This window comes from Triturus cristatus, chromosome 1_1 (assembly GCF_964204655.1).
Source record: "Triturus cristatus chromosome 1_1, aTriCri1.1, whole genome shotgun sequence".
Classification (NCBI taxonomy): domain Eukaryota; kingdom Metazoa; phylum Chordata; class Amphibia; order Caudata; family Salamandridae; genus Triturus; species Triturus cristatus.
Window position 1 is genome coordinate 188,189,266 of NC_140579.1, and position 19,835 is coordinate 188,209,100.

Sequence of the window (19,835 nt, forward strand, 5' to 3'; positions counted from 1 at the left end):
GTGATACATATACCTTGTAATCCTCATTGGCTTATGTGACATTCCCTGCAGACTGATTTACATACTTGTATGATTCATTGTCTCTGTATAATGTGGGCCTGGTGTAAAGTACTGACACACACTACACTGATCTGAGTAGCGCTGTACAACAAATGAAATGCATATGAGAAAGGGGCCACGTAAAGATGAGGGGCACTGTTGGAGGGTGGCAGTGAGGGAATCCGAGGAGGAGGTCAATAGAGAGAGGGGCTACGGAGCGATGAGGGGCACTGGTGGAGGGTGGCAGTGAGGGAATCTGAGGAGGAGGTAGCGGGAGGGGCTGTGGAGCGATGAGGGGCACTGGTGGAGGGTGACAGCAGGGCTCGAGTCAGGGTACCATGCGGGTGGACTGCGTCCCCCCACTTATTTTACCGGGAGCTCAATAACTGCAGCAAATGGAGCCACACATTCACTCTTTGGCCTCTCTGGGGCGAGATCGGAGCTCATTCAGAACGCTGCTCACGAGCTGGCTCCTCTGATGCAATGGCATCTAAGGGGTGAGCGAGGGGAGGCAATGAGTCTGATGGTGCAAGCCACCTTTCGTGACGTCACTTCCTGTTGTGATGTCAGCGTCCCCCCACTTCTTTTTTTAGGACTTGTGCCCTGGGTGACAGTGAGGGAATCCGAGGAAGAGGTCATGGGGTGGAGGGGGAGCTAGGGAGAGATTAGGGGCACTGGTGGAGGTTGGTAGTGAGGGAGTGTGAGGAGGAGGTCATGAGGGGGAGGGGCTTCAGAGAGATAAGGGGCACTGGTGGATGGTGGCAGTGAGGGAATCCGAGGAGGAGGTCATGAGGGGAGGGGCTATGGGGAGATGAGGGGCACTTGTGGCGTGAGGCAGTGAGGGAATCTGAGGAGGAGGTCAATAGGGGGGGCCATGGAGGGATGAGGGGCACTGTTGGAAGGTGGTAGTAAAGGTATTTACGGAGAAAGAGGTTATTGGTGTAGCGCCAAAAAAGACTTTCGTATCAGCGCTAAAGCCGGCCCTGTCATGGCCTTTCTGTTTTTGTTTATTTAATTAGCAGTCGGGTCATAAGGGCTACTGTGGAACATACTTTAAAGTGCATGCTAATTATATTTACGGCTATATTCAATGTTTTAAATTTGAAGGTGATTTTACTAATGTTTTTACCGGGAAAAAGGAAAGTGGAGCCCGATGGTGCCTAATATGGGGCTGGGGCCCAAGGTCAGCTGTGAGATAAGGTGCACTGGAGAGGAGTAGTGGATAATCAAGCCTGTAAGGGAGTGCGTTGCAAAGTCTGGGGTCAGGTGGAGGTAGTAATGAAGAGGGATTCTCCCTGAAGGCTCACACAGAGGGAGCCTGAGTAGTGTCACTTGCCTGATACTCCCACCTCAGAAACCTCTTCTTCCCATCAAAGGAACATTACATGGAAAAAAACACTTTTTGAGAGTGATAATATTTAGAAAGAGATTTGGAAAAGAGTGCGTTTTACTGGGCCTTGTAAGACTAAGAAGAGATAAAGGAGGGCCCTGAAGCAGGCCTGCCCAGACATATATGCGACAAATCGAGCCCCTAGTGGCCCACCCAAATGCACCCTTGGCCCACCCAAATAAAAATTCCTGGAGGCGGGCCTGCACCTGTGGTGCGTATGGCCCTAAGGCACTTGTGACGTGTGTGGTTGGCACTGCAAGGCATCTGTGACGTGTGGTTGGCACTGCACCTCCTATGTGTGTGGCTAGCAAGGCACCTGTGACGTGTGTGGTTGGCACTGCACCTGCGGTGTGTGTGCGCCTAGTAAGGCACCGATCCCGTGTGTGATTGGCACTGCACCTGGAGTTTGTGTGGCTAGTAAGTTACCTGTGGTATGCGTGTGGTTGGCACTGCACTGCGGTGTGTGTGGTTTATAAGGCACCCGGGGTTTGTGCTTTGTTAGGTTTGCCAGGTCGTTCCATGTAGACAGGCCACGTTTCCCGCCCTGTAATATGTAATAAATCAGTGCATTCTGGGAGTTGTAGTGCCGATGCACCACCACACTCGATTGACTAACATGCATGGTTAGTGAGATATGCTAACCGGACGCCCAGCCTGTGAAATGCACCGCCTTCCCACTGGCACCAGCTCTATGTGCCAGTGCCAGATGTACCTGTGGTGTGTGGGTGGTGGCAGCCTGCCTGGGTGCAGTGGGCCCCAAGATAACAGTATTACGTGGGCACAGCACGTGAGTCTGTGAGATTTATGAATGACGTCAGGCGCTGGTGGTGTAACCTGTGTTCACTTCCCTGAAGTGCCGGTGTTCACTTCCCAGAAGTGCCGGGGTCCACCTCCTTGTAAATGGAAAATCCGGAAATGGGCACATGGAAATGTTGGTATTGAAAGGAGAAGCATTCCAGGTGTGGAACTTCAATTCTGCTTAGTGAACACTGTTCCAATTATCAGCGGGTCTTGGGGTTCAGGAAGGTGACTTCATCAAGTGTGCCCCCAAAGTGTTTTAGAAGCGCTCACCGCATATGAGCAGGTAATATACCTCAGTGGGTTTAGGCACTTGCTTCAGCTCTTAGTGCATCCTGAAGATCAGTGCCCTTGACGGCGTTCTCATTTCATCCTTATGAAGTGGATGAAAGGAGGAACATATCTTTAGTTAAGAGTAGCATCAGTGTGACTAGTACATCTCGTCCAGATGTCTTCAGGCTGATACTTGCGGCGCTACACTAAAAAGACACAAATACTACATAGGGGAGGGGGGTAGTGAAGGGGGGGGGGGCGCTGGGACAGCTCAGGAGCGCTGTTAGGCGCTATTATTGGTCTCACATTTTATAGAAAGTCCACCCATGTCACACTGAACCGGGAGTGGGAACCATTCACTTCTAGATCTTCGAATATCGTAAGCGCTTGACTTGTAGTGATTTGCAGAAAGGCCCTGTATCATATTAAATAAACCCTCACATAAAATGCTGTAATGTTATATGTTGTTTGATGCCTTTTTTTAAAGTTTCTAAAGTGAGTATTATTGCCTACTTTTAATATAGCGCTTACTGTGGCGGTCTATGTCTTCAAAGCAATGGCCATAATAGCTGATGCAATTCACCACCCAGGCACTAGCAGTTTGATTTCCTCTTCAAAGCGCTAAGTGCTGCACTGATTTTTCACTACTGGAATCTGACACTACTAGGCTTTAAGTCAGAGTTCCTATAGCAGTGCGTTCACCCCCTGAGCTACCAACAGAGTTTGCAGAAGGTGCGCTTTGTGTCTCGCGTACCCTCGGGACATTCACTGGGCTGGTGAATACTCTATTAATATTGCATGTGTGTCAGGAGGGTCACATGACATATCTGATGACAAACAGCACAACAGCCCGGCGCTCTTTTCACAGAGTTCACAAACCGAAGAGTGTATTTGGTGCACTGTCCTTTGAAAATAAACTTTAAAGACAACAGCATACTCTCTGGTGAGTTGGTGCCCTTTTATGTTTTTAAGTATGTGTTCTATTCACGTCCTAGTTAAGCACGGATCTCAGGGCCAGCATCACGAAAAGTGTATTTGAAATCTGGTTATTCACTGCTGTGACGTAGCAACAGTGAGAAACAAAGTGACCTGATTGCTCCACAGAGCAAAGCTTAGGGAGAGGAGGAGGGGAGGGGGCACAATGGGGGGTAAGGGAGGTTAGCAAGAGGCTGGATTTGTTTTTTTACATTTAGATCAGGGTGGAGAGGCCATGTTATGTATGGCTCACTCTATTATTCCTCTGTCCTGGAGAATCAGTTAAAAACAAAGGCCGATGACTTTGAAGGGCCATACATAACATAACATGCATTAAAAATGCAATAGGTCTCTCCTTTCATTAAGTTAAATCCATTTGCTTTGCTATACAATACCATTAGCAAAGCAAATGGCTTTAACTTATTCAAAGGCGAGACCTATTGCATTTTCAATGCTTGTTTATCTTTTCCAGTTGCATGTCAACCTCTGGGCCACAAAGATGTTCTCCATCAAAAGAAATGTTCAAAATGTGCTGTTGCACTTTTGGTTTGAACCCAAACAACTTTCCTAGTGCCTTGCAATGCAGTTCTCTTATGAGCTGTAGCGACAAATAAGGAGTTTATAGATGGACATATATATATATATATATGGATTTGACAGGATCTTTAAAAATGTCCTTGGATATATTTAAAATGGAACCCATCATCGTAAATATTGTACTGTACGTTCAGTATTTGAAAGTGTTTCCACCAAGAAATCGGTTTGCTTCTCTCTGGTCTGCATGGGTAGTTTATGGTATTTCATAGTCCTTTGTATGACACCATGGTATGAGAGGTGTCATCGGGTGGAGAAGCTTTTGGTGGGAATGAAGGCTCTATGTCGTTGTCTTGAAGGACCTCGTCATAGTCATCCCATGGGTCTGAGCTGATGTGGGTATCTCTCTGAGAGTTTGAGTAATACTCCTCAAGCTCGGGGCTAACCCCTCTTTCCGAGTAGGTGAGGGTGCTCTTGTGTGTGGGGATAGAGGTTGATGTAAAAGCATAGGAATTGTGGCCTTTTTTTCAGTAGCCACTCTTAGTTAGTGGCGGTGGCACATTCAATTGTTCAGCGTATATTTTGGATGACTGCTTATGGTGCTTTGAATTAACTTGTGTAGACATTCAAAAACATTGCCTTCTTCCTCTTGTAAGACTAGTTTTTGTGATCCTGTTGACTGCTTCAGAGTGCTTCTCCAGTGTCTGAGCCAGGTGCAAGTGTTTCGTCTGTGCCGATGAGTGGCTCTTTGTCGACAGCTGTTTCGGCACCGATGTGGGCCTGGTGTCTACTCCCTCCATATACCTGGTCTCCCGATTGGGATTCAGAACCTTCTTGTCTTGTCTTCGAGGCGCGATGTCGACCAGAGCCCGAGGGCCGTGGCGCACTTTGGCATTGAGGGGGAAGACTATGTAAGATTTCCTTCCCTCAGGGTAGGTCAATTGTTCTCTTGGCCCTTGGCGTTGTCTTTATTCTGGGTCCCGACGCAGGTATCAGAGTCTGGTGCGTAGCTTACTCAACCTGCACATGCGACACTTCTGCCCCACTGGACTCATCGGAGGTGACATAGTGCAGGCTGTCGATGACGTACCCCTGAGCGGGTGCGATATTGGTTCCCACCTCACCCTCGCTGTGGGCTTCTTCTTGAGAAAACTCTGCAACCGCTGCCATCTTCTTGGTGTGAGCTAGTTTCCGATCCCGTCTACTTCAGAGTGTTTTCTTGTTTTTGAACAAGTTAAACGCAGCTCAGTCCTGCTCCTTGTGCTCCGGTGACAGACACGGGTTGCAGACATCATGGGTGTTGGATTAGGCATACTTCACTACACATTGAGGGCAAATTCTAAATAAGCTGTAATTTATTTGTCTCCATTACCTGGAGATGACCATTCTCGACAGACATAGAGGACAAAATTATTCAAATTAGACTGCAACCAAGTGTGTCCTACATGGTTCCAGCTGCCACAGGTGCGGTGTCTCTGTCTTCGCTGTCGCTTGTGTAGCCATTCCCTTTAGAGCTCAGACGCAGTCCTTCCGAGGCCTATAGTAGAAAAAAATAACCTAACAAGGAAGTCGTTGAACATGCGCAATGCCTCAAGGAGGAGATATGACATATACCAAAAAGACTTCCATGAGGAAAACAAATTGCAGAGTCCGGGCCCAACACTAGATCGCAGGAGTGTTAATAGCACATGTCTCTGCAGCCAACTCATACTCTGAATAGTAATTTTTGCCCACTTAGATTTGCTACTTCAGAACAATTATAGTTACCCTTCCCACACAGGAGTTCCTTACTGCAGAACGGGTTTCCACTATTCGAAAGTACTTCATTTCCATCTGCATTTACCGTTTGTACACCTTTTGGGCTTCGTGACACCATATATTGTGTCTCAAGCCTTCAACTGGCTTTTTACCATCAATGGGATCTGTTCTGTGGGGATTTGAAAGTCAAACTGTTTCAGTTCACAGGTGATAGGGCATTTCCAATGGTGGAAGTGTGCGGAGTGGTTTCCCATTTCTTGACCGGAAGTAAGAAAAGTAATTGAAGCCTCTCTTCATGGGTGGGAAGCTCATTAACAGACTAAAACTTACAATGTGTTCAGGAAGGAAATTTCACATTAACATTCTGAGTGATCAAAAAGCCTTGAAGCTTTTTCTTTTGCAATTGCAGGCCAAGCTGGTGCAAGTTTTAACAGAGAACATCTCAACAAGCAGAGATGAGTGGGTTTCTCTTCCCCAGCACATGAAACCACTGGAACGTTGCTAGAGGACTATAAAAAATACAAATTGATCTGTAAGCAACTCGTCTAGTTGAATAGGAGAACAAGACTGCTAACTTCCTGATTAAGTTGTCTTTTTGGAGTAACGAGGAGGCTTGCAAAATATATCCAAAGGTTGCCTGTATTATATATTTTAGTAGTGGAACTATCTAGGGGAGGATCTTTTCGCCACAAAGGACAACAAGCTTTGTCAGAGGTTTAGCTCGAAGGAGAATCCAATGGGTCAATATCTACGGAACGGTCGGTGTTTAGATTGGAGCTTTAGTCCAAATTATGTATTTCTGCCTCTGAAGCAGATGGTGATTGGTAAGATTTGTTTTCACAAGGTGCACATGATTTTAAACTCCCTCCTGATTTGGCTCCTCTCCTGAGGAATAGGACCTTGTTTTTAAGTTTGAGTCCCTTCTTGGCCTCCTCGTCCTTGAGAACATCCTTTGACTCGGGAAAAGAGGATGCTATTTTATCTGGATCTCAAGGTTCTCAGTTTATGAGCTTGCAACTTGAAAAGTCTGCGCTTTCTCACCCGACATGATGGATTCTCTTTTGAAGGCTTGTAGGCCCTGGACCAGTATAGTGTATTCTAGGACATGGTCTACATTTATAGCTTGGAGTCGTAAACATTCTGCCAATTCTTTCAGGCTCAGGCCGTTCAAATTTTGCAGGTTACTGTTTTCCTTGCTGAGAAAAGGTTGAATGTGGATTCAGTGAATTGGCTGTTTTTTGTTCATCCGAGCAGGGCTCTTTATTTAAATCGCCAGTTACTAATATATTTCTTAAAGGTTAACAAAATTAGCTTAACTCAATACCTATTGATGTCTCTGCTAGGGATCTCAATTTGATTTCAGCATTTTTAAGAGCTACTGCATTGAACCAATGTATTTTGCCATCTAAAGTCTTTATTTGGATGGTGACTTTCTTAATGGCTATTCACCTTGTAGGGTGAAAGAGCTACATGCTTTGTCTGTATTCATCTGTCTGAATTTCATGTGTCCCATACCACTTCTCTTCCAGCTTTGTTCCACCATTTCATCCCTTGAAGCTTCAAATTTAGTCCTTAGGGGGTCTTTGAATTTCTGTAGCAATAGAATGAGCGACTCTCAGAAATGTGATAATGTGTTTCAGCTTAGTTTTCTCCATTTCATCCCTTGAATGAGGATCCAAAGCTACAAATGTAGACCTTAGGTTGTCTTTGAATTTCTGTAGCAATTGAATGAGCGACTTTTGGAAATGTGATAATCTGTTTGCATTTTCAGGGCCCTAAGATCGGTTGTGCTGTTCGAAAGCAACCATTTCCTATTGGACTTCTTTGCTGATGAATCACTGTTACAAAATGTCTGGGAACCCTCCACTTGGAGGTTTGTGGTCTCGTTTCATGAGTGGTATTGCTGTAGCTTTGGCTTTTGTTGAGTCGAATTCCTACACTGTCTATTTGTAATCCTACTACTTGGTCTTCTCTTCATGTTTTACCTGCATTAGTGCCTAGAGATGGAAACCTGTGCTCAATCTCAATTTGGAAGGGAGTTTTTGCAGTCTTTTCTATGTAAAATGGGACTCTGTTCTCAACTCTCATCTTTTTGGGATAGGTTTGGGAGTTAATAACCATTAAAAGACGTTACATACCTTTTATAATGTTCTTTGTGATGGATCTAATGACTTACTCAGATTTCTTATGCCCATCTATCCTTCCCATTTTGGGATTGATATGTCATTACGTCGAAGCCTACCAGTCAGTGCAGCTGTCTAGTTTGCTAAAACACACAGTGCAGGACCGAGACTGTCACGGTGGTATGCACACACTAAGGTGCAATTAATGCCCCATGGATCCTACCGGGGTGGGGTCCTGGACCGGCAACTGACTAGGTACCAGAAGCGGGAGTTCGGTCTTGGAGTAAGTGTGATTACAGATTGACCCCACCCTGGTAGGATCCATGGGGCATTAATATCTTACCTCAGATAAAATCACATTACCTTTCAGACAACGCTGAAAGCATAAACTGTAAGTTTGCGGTAATTACTGCCACAGGAGAGGGTGCACGTTAGTGTGTGCATACCACCGTGACAGTCTTGGTCCTGAAGAAAGCCTCGCTAATTTGCATTTGGAGGCTGAAACATGTAGGCCGGCAACCTTTCACTGTTTTTATGTAGGGATGTCACTGGTCATTTAATACCAGCTAGACATCTTCATTGTAGTTTTAACTTTACCTCACTTTACAATCATTAAAAATCTTTAGGTCAAGTAAAGGTAATTTTAACTAGCACGATCTCACTCTGCACCTCACAAAAACTACCTGCTTCACTGTAAACAGGCGTCGTAGCACCCCGAAGTGGCATTTGGCCGCTCGGGTGGGAACCCCATGATGAAGCATGTCACCAACTAGGTTGATGAGTGAGGGTTCTTTTAAAAGCAAATGCTATTCCTTTTGCTCTGTGCACATATAATTGATTCGGAATTACTCTTTTTGTTGTTTGTATATATCTACCACTATACTTTATGCCACTTCACTCTAGGCCACTCTACGACACTCCGCTCTAACATTCTACTCCGTTAAACTCCACTCTACAACACTACTCCACTCTACGATGCTCTACGCAACTCAATCTATGCCTCTTTACTCCACGGTATTGTACGGCAGTATTCCACTCTACGTCACTCCACTCTACCACACTATACTCCACTCTGTACCATTCCACTCTCCTACACTACTCCACTCTATGCTACCCCACGACAATCTACTCTATGCCACTCTACAACAGTCTACTCTATTCTACACAACATTCTCTACGCCACTCCTCGATATTCTACTCAACTCTGGCACTCTATGCCACTCAACTCAACGCCCTTCCATTCTAAGACGCTCTGCTCCTTCCACAACACTCTGCGTCATTCCATGACACCCCATGACACTCAACTCTATATCACTCCATAACACTCATGTAGGAAGCTGGCTCTGTATACACTATACCAAAATGAGGTATAGTGTGCACAGAGTCCAGTGGAACCCCAAAGGTAGGCAGAGGTAAAGTTAGATTGCACCTTACTCTCTATTTGCGGTAGTGTGGTCGAGCAGTAAGGCTTTATCAGAGGACAGTGTTAAACCTGTGTTGTACACACTCAGCAAATTAATTCACTCACGCTAATATGGGGCGCTAAACAGCCCAGAATCAGCTGGTCTACACTAATGCTCACTTATGATAAAGTAGGATTCGCTGCTCCAGACTTCTACGTGTACTATTTATGTGCGCAAACACAATATACTTACTATTGGCACCGGACACAGGATTTTCTACCGCACATTGCTGTTGAGGGCGGGGATGCACACCCGGTTCCACTTGAGAGCGTCCTCACACACATTAATAGACACACCCCTCGATCTTAGATCAACCCCATAGACACTACTATTGCAGCCTGGCAGGCGATTGGAAAACGCACACATAAGCTCCGCTGTATGCACCTGCCCTACCCCTAGCAGGCCATGCGGCACTAACTATCACTCAAGAACACGGGCCCATTAAAGCCCTAAAGGAGGCGGGCATCACGCATATGTGCGACCTCTTTCCTGGAGGAACCTATGTTACAGGGGACGACATGGATTACATTTGGAATCCTACTCTACTCTTCCAGTTCTCCTGTTATCGCCTGAAACGCGCACTCAGGGCTCACTACTCCACATTCCCTGCTGAACCCGCCACACTTCAATCGCTTCAATTACTATTAGTTGCCACAACCAGGAAAAAGCTAGTTACCAAATTATACAACGCGGTACAGGAGGAAAAGATACGCAAAACAGACAAAAGTCTGGAGTGCTGGAATGCTATACTCAATTCCCCGATTTCCCCGCAGGAGTGGGAGCAGATTTGCACATTAACGGGTCGCCTCACGTCTAACGCCAATCTCCGTATCATCCATTTTAAATGTATTCATCAATTGTACCACAACCCGGTTAAATTGTATAAAATGGGCCTCAGAGACTCTAATCATTGTAGGCACTGTGGACTGTCTGGGGCTGATTTTCTCCACCTTGCGTGGCAGTGTGAACTAGTGTATACATACTGGGAGGGGGTGACTGCACATATACACGCTATGACGGGGACCACTTTGCAATGTACACCCTTGGAGTGCCTTCTTGGCTATGTTCCGCAGCTGAGGGGACTTTTGGGCAGGTTTGTAAGGGTGGCCCTCCTGCTCGCCAAAAGGGGGATCATGTTCACCTGGGATGGTAAACTCGCTCCGAAAATCGATGTATGGCTTAAAGACCTCGTGTACTGCCGTGAACAGCTTGAGTTGTATGCCGAGGAACTGCCTGGGACTTCTAAACCTAAAGACATCTGGGCTCCTTTACGAGACTACCTATTGATGCGGACTATTACTGAAACTGGATAACCTGTTCGACTGTCTGTAATGCTGGGTCACTATATCATTTGGGTTGAATGGTCTTCATTATCAGATTAGGACCGTACCTTGGCTATGCTGTGTAATCTGATCACGAAATGTACCTCTGATGTGTTTTAACTGTTACATTTTGTTCTTGTTTGGTTATACCGCACAATGCGGCAGAATATGTATATTGTGCTGTGAAACTTCAATAAACAGAATTAAAAAAAAATGTAATTCACTCACGCAAAGACTGAACCTCAGACCAATTGTTTTTGTATAAAAATATTAGTTATTTTATTTCCTAGAACCAAGCAAGTGATAAATACTTTGCAGTAAATATACAGTTGTAACACAGTTTGAATTGCAATGGTAAATGTACTTTGATTTGATCACAATAGTGTTACTGATAATCCAATGCTTTTCAGGATACAGTACATATACTTTGTATAGGAATTTCAGTAAAATTTGTTGTTTTTTTAATAGTTTTTTTTTTTTTTTGAGTTTTATATAGCGCAAATTAGACCCGAGAAATCAGGTATCGGAGCGCTTTACATGAGTACCAGTTTCGTTACAGATCAACACATTCATTTTTGTTAGGCACGGGGAGATTAAGTGATTTGCCCAGAACCACAGGATGTTGAGCATCGTTGCCAAAATTCGCGCCCGGTTCCCCAGGTTCAAAGTAGACCGCTCTAGCTGTAAGGCTACAAGTTACTTTTGAGTTTACTTTTCTTACACAGTGCAGTATGCCTGGATACTGCACTGGGACATCTCCTGTAAACAGGTATGTAAAATCGTTTTTGTTAGTACAATTTTAAATAATTTCTTTAGGTTTTCCAACTCCACACTTAAAAACTTTTCATAGAAAAACAGTCAATGTTATCCAATGGCGGAAAATAGTGTTATCGGTTTAAAGGTAAGTACTTTGTTGTGGGAGCTGGTGTTCTGGGGTTAGACTCAGGGATCCCTCAGGGTCAAGGATGTTAATGCTAATGTTAATGTTAGTGGGAATTTGTAAAGCGCACGTACGCCGATTGGCTTCATGGCGCTGGGGAACCAGATTGACGGGGAGGCAGAAGCTAGCCCTGAGTAAACAGGCAGGTTTTCAGGAGTTTTCTAAACACGAGAAGGTCGGTGCAGGAGCGGATTTCGAGAGAGAAGGAGTTCCACAGTTTGGGAGCAAGAGTGGCGAATCTGCGACCTCCTAGACGTACCTTTTTGAAGTTCGGAATAGTGAGAAGAGAAAGATGAGCGGACCTTAGGTAACGTGTAGGGGAATACCTAAGTATAAGATTATTGATGAACTCCGGGCTGGTGCCATGCAGGGATTTGAAAATAAGGCAGCCAGTCTTAAAAACACATCGCTGTGATATAGGAAGCCAATGTAGTTTCCTCAACAATGGGGAGGCAGATTGCCATTTAGGTTGATGGCAAATCAGTCGCGCTGCCTGGTTTTGAACCAGCTGAAGTCGTTTGAACAGATAGTGGGGCATTCCCAAGTAGACCAAGTTGGAATAGTCTAGATGAGATAAAACCGTAAAAATCATGGCTTGGATCAAGGCGTCGTGGGTAAGGAAACGGTGGATTTTCCTGATTTTACGCAATTGGAAAAACACTTGGACACCACAGCTCCGACTTGGGTTTTCAATGACAAATTACTATCCAGTAATACTCCAAGCGTTTTAGCTGAACTGGAAGGGATAGGAGGCGGACCGAGTGCAAGGGGCCAATAGTGGGGGCCCCAGTGCTTAAGGCTATCGCCAGTGAGGACTATTTCTGTTTTTCCAGGATTCAGTTTAAGATGATTAGAGTCCATCCAAGTTTGGATAAATAACATGGTATCCTGGAATTCCATAATAGAGTTATTAGAACTGTCAACCCTAAGGAGGAGCTGAAGGTCATCAGCATAGTTAAGGACCAGCACATATCTTTCTTTGAGTGACTTAACCAAAGGGGCCATATAGATATTGAATAAATGAGGAGAAAGGGCCGAGCCCTGGGGCACCCCACAGGTGGTAGTATGTGGGTTAGATGAGAACTGACCCAGGCGAACAGCTTGAGAGTGTTCCTCCAGAAAAGAGGAGAGCCAACGTGCCGCGGTCCCCCGAACACCGGCCCTCCTTACACGGTCGACCAAAATACTATGGTCGACCGTGTCGAAGGCCGCGGAAAGATCCAGCAAGACCAGGGCTCGAGGACAACCTTTGTCAGCAAAATCACGCAGGCTGTCAACAACCGTCAAAATCACAGCTTCGGTGGAATGTGCGGGTCGGAAGCCAGCCTGATGGGAGTCCAGATATTTAGACCGCTCCAGAAAACTAGAGAGACATTTAGCTATATAGCCCTCCAGGATTTTGGCCAGGAAGGGTAGCAAAGATATGGGGCGATAGTTGGAAAGAAGCGCAGGATCAGCTCCCAACTTTTTCAAGAGAGGGACTACTATAGCTTTTTTGAAAGCCAAGGGGACTGTGCCTGATGTGATGGATTTATTCAGTAGGGCGAGAGCAGGATCAGAATGAATAGCAAGGCACTCTTTTAGAATGCGAGGAGGGCAACAGTCAGAGGGAGCGCCTGATTTAGTTTCCACTAAAAGGGCTTGAAAGGCCTTTTCACTAATGATAGGGAAACCTCTAAGGGTACTGTTATTGCAGTGTGGACTGGGAGAACCCAACTGAGGGGGATGGGATGGGATACTAGCTTTTATTAAAGAAATCTTATCAATAATGTAATCATTCAATGAATCACATAATTCTTGGGAAGGCGCAGCCTTCAGCAGGGTACGCTCCGGGTTAGAAAGTTCATCTATTATGGAGAAAATTACTTTAGAGTTGTTATTAGATTTCAGGATACGGTCAGAGAAGAAAGCTGTTTTGGCAGTCAGAATGCTTTTCTTATACTTTTTCTGAGCAGAGATACTGTATTCTTTTTCCTGGAGTGTATTGCTGACGCCATTGTCTCTCTAGTTGACGTACGGCCAGTTTCTGGGCCTTGAGATCATCCGAGAATCATCTGTTTGCCTCTGCCCGACGTACTAATTTTACTCTTTTAAATGGGGCATGTTTATTACTGGCATCGAGGAGCCATTTGGATACTTTATTTTCCAGGGTATTAACATCATGGTCCAGTACCGGAATAGTGTCAGCTAGTGTGTTGAGGAAATCTTCTTTGTTAATAAGATTCCATCTTCTAGCGGAACCTCCTCCCAGCGCTTTAATTTTCAGAGGAGCTGATCGTGTGAGTAAGAATTTCAGTAGATGGGGGTCGGACCAGATACAAGGTGAGACAACAGGGATGGAAATATTCACACCAATAACCCAAATTTGATCCAAAATCCGACCCTTAGAATGAGTCGGGGAAGAAACAATCTGAGAAAGATTTAAATTTCTGAGTAGGTCAGACATTTCTGCGGATTGAGGCCCTTCATTTGGATCATTGTACCAGTAATTAAAGTCACCTGCAAGAAGGACCCTAGCATGCTCCGTCACTAATTTGGCTATTTGTTCACTAAGCGCCAGAGGGAAGAGAGGCATCGGCTTAGATGGTCTATATAATAAGACACAGACCAAAGAGTTGTTAGCTGACTCTAATTTAATCACTATATTCTCGGTATCGATGGTAAGGATGCACTCTTGTTACACCCTCAGCAGCACTAGGTCGGCCGGGTGAAGAGTGCTGAGGCCCAATGTTATCCAATGGGGGATAGGGGGGCTCCGGTTGGTGGCAGCTGACGAGCAGGCCACTGGGTTCTGGGAGCAAAGCTCCTGGACTTAAGCTCAGGGCAAATAGGGGTTTAGGCCAGCACAAAAGTTGCACCCTCAGCGGCACTGGGGCTGCCGGGTGCAGAGTGCTGTTTTGGCGTCTTAAGCCCTGTAGCTTTAAATGGGGAGTCTCCGGTTTGCAAAAGCACTGCAGGCTTGGGGACGAAGGTCTTCTGGGTGCGACCACCACTTGGAGAGGTAAGTTGGGATTTTGGGGGTTGTTTAGGCACTGTCGGTTGGGCCACCCAAGGCCGTGGGGCATTGGGTGCAGGGGTTCATTTTAGGGTCGGATCTTCTTACCAGCTAATGGTGGCGGTTGGGGGGACCGTCCGATTTTGAGGCTGCAGGCGTCGGCTTGAGGCAGGTCCGGGGTTGCCGGATCTCGGGTCAGGATCGCCCGGGAAACCTCCTCGTGCTGTTTGCGAACTCGAGCTCGGGCCGTGGACGGCGGGTGCAGAGTGGTGCAGATTTGCGGTTTCCGGCCGGGGCCAGAGGTTGTTGATGAACAAATCCGGTGTTCACGGGAGACACAATCTTTGTGGTTTAAGGCAGGCAGGTCCTCCGGGGTTTTTGGGGTTGCTGGCTGCAGGACACACCGGGATTTCACAGGAGCAGGTTCAAGGTGGAGACTGGCGGGTAGGGCTGGGGCCAAGTAAGTAGGCGTCTTCCTCTTGTTAGCTTCGGCACGGCTATTCGATCCTTCTTCTTCTTCTTCTTTTCTTGTTGCAGGATCTTTTCTGAGGAAGCAAGGTTCAGGGGTGCCCCTAAATACTAGATTTAGGGGCATTACAGGTATGTTAAAGGTTGTGATCAATGGGTCTCTTCCCTGGGGTGGGTACACCCCTATTATGCCACCCTCCAGTGGGAGGGGGCCTTAGCCATTCCCTGGTTGGCTGAGTCCCCCCCATCTGCAAGATGGCAGGGACTGAGAGTTGTGCTTCACCTCGTCTCCCCCACCTGAGGGGTGGGATTGGCAGAGGTGGGCACACCTCTCTTCCTCACTTGTTTTTCCTGCCAGTTCTCTCGCCCAACCAGTGGGGACCAGTTGCTGAAAGCAGCAAGTGGCCTGGGGAAGCTCACAAAGGCGGCACACCTTTGAAACTTCCCCTTCGTGGACCCTGCCCATCCTGGGGGAGGAGGCTTGGCACCTCGTTCCAGGATTAGCATTGTTTCAGGCTCCCAAGAGCAGCAGGCTCTCGAACCCGGGGTCCAGAAACATGTCTGGGGTGGCAGCTGAAAGCAGCCACTCAGCTTGGAGATTAGTGGTAGTTCGATATTCAGGGGGCATCTCTAAGAGGCCCTCTGTGTGCATTTTTCATTAAATCCCACACTGGCATCAGTGTGGGTTTAATGTGGGGAGACATTTGATACCAAACTTCTCAGTTTTCAGTGCAGTGATTATGGTGCTGTGGAGTTCTTAATGACAAACTTCCAGCACCATATACTCTTAATGGCAGCACTGCACTTACAAGATCTAAGAATGGACTTAGACACTGTAGGGGTACAGGGCTCATGCACCTGTAACCTCACCACTGGTATAGTGCACCCAGCTAGAGGGGTGACTGATCCATGCCAGGGCAGTGGGTTGTAGGCATGGCACACAGGGATGTGTGCCATGTCGACTCTTCACTTTGTTCTGCACCAAAACACGCAGCTTGCAAAGGCAGTGAGTGAGTGTAACTGTACAGGGCCTCTAAGGGTGGCACAATAAGTGCTGCAGCCCTTAGAGGTCTTCCCTGGTCACAGTGCCCTGGGTACCTGTGGTACCATTTACCAGAGGCTGACCAGTAGCCAGAGATGCCAATTGGGTTTTGTTTTAATGCAGGTTTAGGGAAAGAACATTGGCCCTGGACACCTGATTGGCAGACGCCTAGGGCGCACTCAGTCAAAGCACATCAGCAGTTCAGCAAAAGGTATGGGCTACCATGCAGAAAGAGGGCACTTTCTCACAACTCCACTTTGCAACATTCCATGCCAGTCTCCTTTACCCCACTAACTTTTAACCATGCTGAACAGCAAACATGCTGGTGTGCAACATGGCTAGAACATATTGGTAAAGCCAATAGCTCTTAGGCAAGACCTATCCGCTTTGCCAATGCTTGTTTTTCTATTGCCATGTGCGCTGTTTTATATATCCTTTTGTCTGTGAGGTTGTGGGAAATGGATGGAGCTCACATCATCGGTGCATGAGGTTCCTCATACTGTGGTCATCATATTCTAGAGGAGCCAAGAGGCGCCACTGTTGAATTAATGCGTGCCATGTGATGTAGGTGATGTAGAATAGCTGTGTAAAAATATCTGTATCTAGTTTGACACCTGGGAAAGGGTTCATGTAAGGAAGCTGCATGAGTTATCATATCCTTGTTCATTCTTCCATTCCTACCTCTTGTTTCCTAAGGTATAGTGAAATTTAGACAGTCATCCAATTGTTTCTCCACACTCTGGTCAAACAGATTTCTACCAGGGCAGCCTATACGACCCAAACTATGTTCCTAAAAAACCCAGGGTGGGGAATATTCCTTGGGCGGACTATTGAGTAGACCCCAAGTCAACCCAGGCCTATACAATTACCCCATCAAGGCTTCTCACCAGACAACACAACTGTGTGCCTTACGTTGATACAGAGAGCAGCACACCAATATAAAATGAAGTTTCACAAGGTGTAAGATGTAGACAATTTCTTGGTCAAGACTCTGTCCAGGACTGATAGGTACCTTCTCAAGCTCTGCAGTATGCTGAAGACTTCTGCACAGAACTTTAAAGAGCCAGTCAAAGCACCAGACGGCCAAGTATTAATCAGAGGCCAGGCCCTCTGACTCACTAGTGGTCAACACCACTAGAAACAAGCATTGGCAAAGCCAATAGGTTTTGCCTAAACAGGAGCTATTTTCTTTGACAATGTGTTTTAGCTATGTTGTACACCAGTGTGGCTGCTGTTCAGCATAGTTAAATGTTAGTGGTGTGTAGGAGGGGGCATATAGTGTTGTAGAGTTCAGTGGCAGTGTTGTAAAGTGTGGTGGAGTGGGTTTGAGTGCATGGAGGTAGTGGGGTGGATGGGATTTGGGTAGAGTGGGGTGGATCAGAGTAGAGTGGATTGAAGTGGGGTGGACTGGATTTAACTGGGGTGGGGTGTGTGGATTGGACTGTAGTAATTAGATTGGATTGGAGTGATAGGGTGGGGTGGTTTGGAACGGGCTGGTTTGGAGTTGGGTGAATTGGATTTGAGTGGGGTGGAGTGGATTGCAAAGGATTGGGGTGGATTGGAATGAATTGAAATAGGGTGGGGTGGACTGGATTGGGGTGGATTGGATTGGACTGGGGTTGAGTGGGGTGGAGGATTGTGGTGGAGTGGGGTGGATTGGACTGCACTGAGGTGGAATGGAGTGGAGTGAATTTGGAGTGAGGTGGATTGGAGTGGGCGGGGTGGGTTGGATTAGCATGGAGGATTGTGGTTGATTGTAGTGGGGTGGGTGGGGTGGGGTGGATTGGACTGCAGTGATGTTGATTGGGGCGAAGTGGATTTGGAGTGCGTGGGGTGGATTGGACTGGGGTGGATAGGACTGGAGTTGGGTAGGTTGGATTAGATTGGTGTGGGGTGAGTAGACTAGGTAGCGGTGGATTGGAGTGGATGGATTGGAGTGGATTGTATTGTGTTGGGGTGTTTGAATTAGAATGGGGTGAATTGGAATGGAGTGAATTGGGGTGGGGTAGATTGGAGTGGGATGGAATGTAGTGGAATGAGGGTAGAATAGGGTGGATTGGATTGGGGTGGATTAGATTAGAGTGTGGTGGATTGGATTGAGTGTGGGGGTGGGGTGGATTGAAGTGGCATTGATTGAATTGGGGCAGATTGGAGTGCGGCAGATTAGTTTGAGGTGGAGTGGGAGGATTCGTGCTGATGAATTGGAGTGAGAGGTTTGGATTGAATTGGGGTGGATTGGTCTGGAGTAGTTTGCATTGGTCTGGGGTGGATTGGAATGGAGCGGTTTGGAATGGGTGGACTGGGTGGGGGTGGATTGGAGTGAGGCAGATTGAATTGGGGTGGGTTGGGGTGAGTCTGGGTGGTATGGATTGGATTGGGATGGAGTGAGTGGTTTTGATTGCATTGGTGTGGGGTGGATTGGATTAGGCTCAGGTGGATTGGATGGGTGGGGTGGATTGGATTGAGTGGGACGGGGGGAATTGAAGCGGGTTGATTGGGGTGTACTGCACAATTATATGTTACAGCATCATTTAGGAAATTACACCTAAGAAAGAAACAATGTGACTTTGGAATATTTAGAACAGGGGTCGCCAACCTTTTCTGTAGTAAGAGCTACTTTGGATCAGTGATAATCATTGTGATCTAATGAAGGCGAAGCAATTCGCGTGTTGTTTTCTAGACACCCTTACGCCCAGCTCCATTGGATCTAAGCCTAATGTTCATAGAGCCAGACACTATGGTTTGAAAAAAATACTTTGACTAGGGGCACTATGACAGGACTGTCATGTGTGTCAGTGTGGTCTATGGGGATGTATGAACATGTGTCCGCATGTATAGGATAAATGTGTATGGGTGACTGAGAGACTGTTGTATGTCTTGTGGCACCGGAATACCTTTTGTTTTATCTGGCACCACTACATGTATAATACAAACATATATAACCTTTTCTTTTTTAAATGGGAGAAATTTGAAGTTAGAAACCTTTCTGCAAAAATGTTTATGATATGGAACATTGTTCTGCACTTTATATTCCTCCCACTGAAAACAATGGCTGCATTTTTCATTTATAAGTGTGGCACCGTGTCTACTAGTCATTGGGAGCAAGATGCCTGCTGTGTGTAAAGGCAACACTTTAAAATGGCAGAAAATTAAACTGAAGAGTTAGCTTTATGTTTATATGGATTTCATAAAACTCATCATTTAAATTAAATCCAATTTCCAAGTGTCACATTTACAAATACCAGGTATCTTGCTCCCAGTGGCCCATAGACAAGGGTCCATATTAATAACATAAAAATACTGCCATTTGTTTAAATGGAAGGAATTTAAATTGAAGAAACGTTCTTCATAAAACATTAAGATGTAAATGGCTTAATTGAAAGTGGAGAAAAACATGTTTCATAGAAATAGATTCTTCACTTTTAATTTCTCCCATTTAAAAAAAAAAGAGGACTGTATTTTTATTGTTATAAATATGGCAAAGTGTCTGTCCATCTGGCTACTGGGAGCAAGAGGCCTGCTGTTTGTAAATGCAACACTTTAAAATGGGAGAAAATTACAATGAAGAGTTAACCTAATCATTAAGGTGACTTTTCATTTGAATTTTATACTACTTAAAAGCATTCTTACACTCCAATTTTGAGTTGACCAGTACGTATTTAAGTGTTAAATACCTCAGTGCTTCAGTTCTTCCCCTCTGTGCACTGGGTCATAA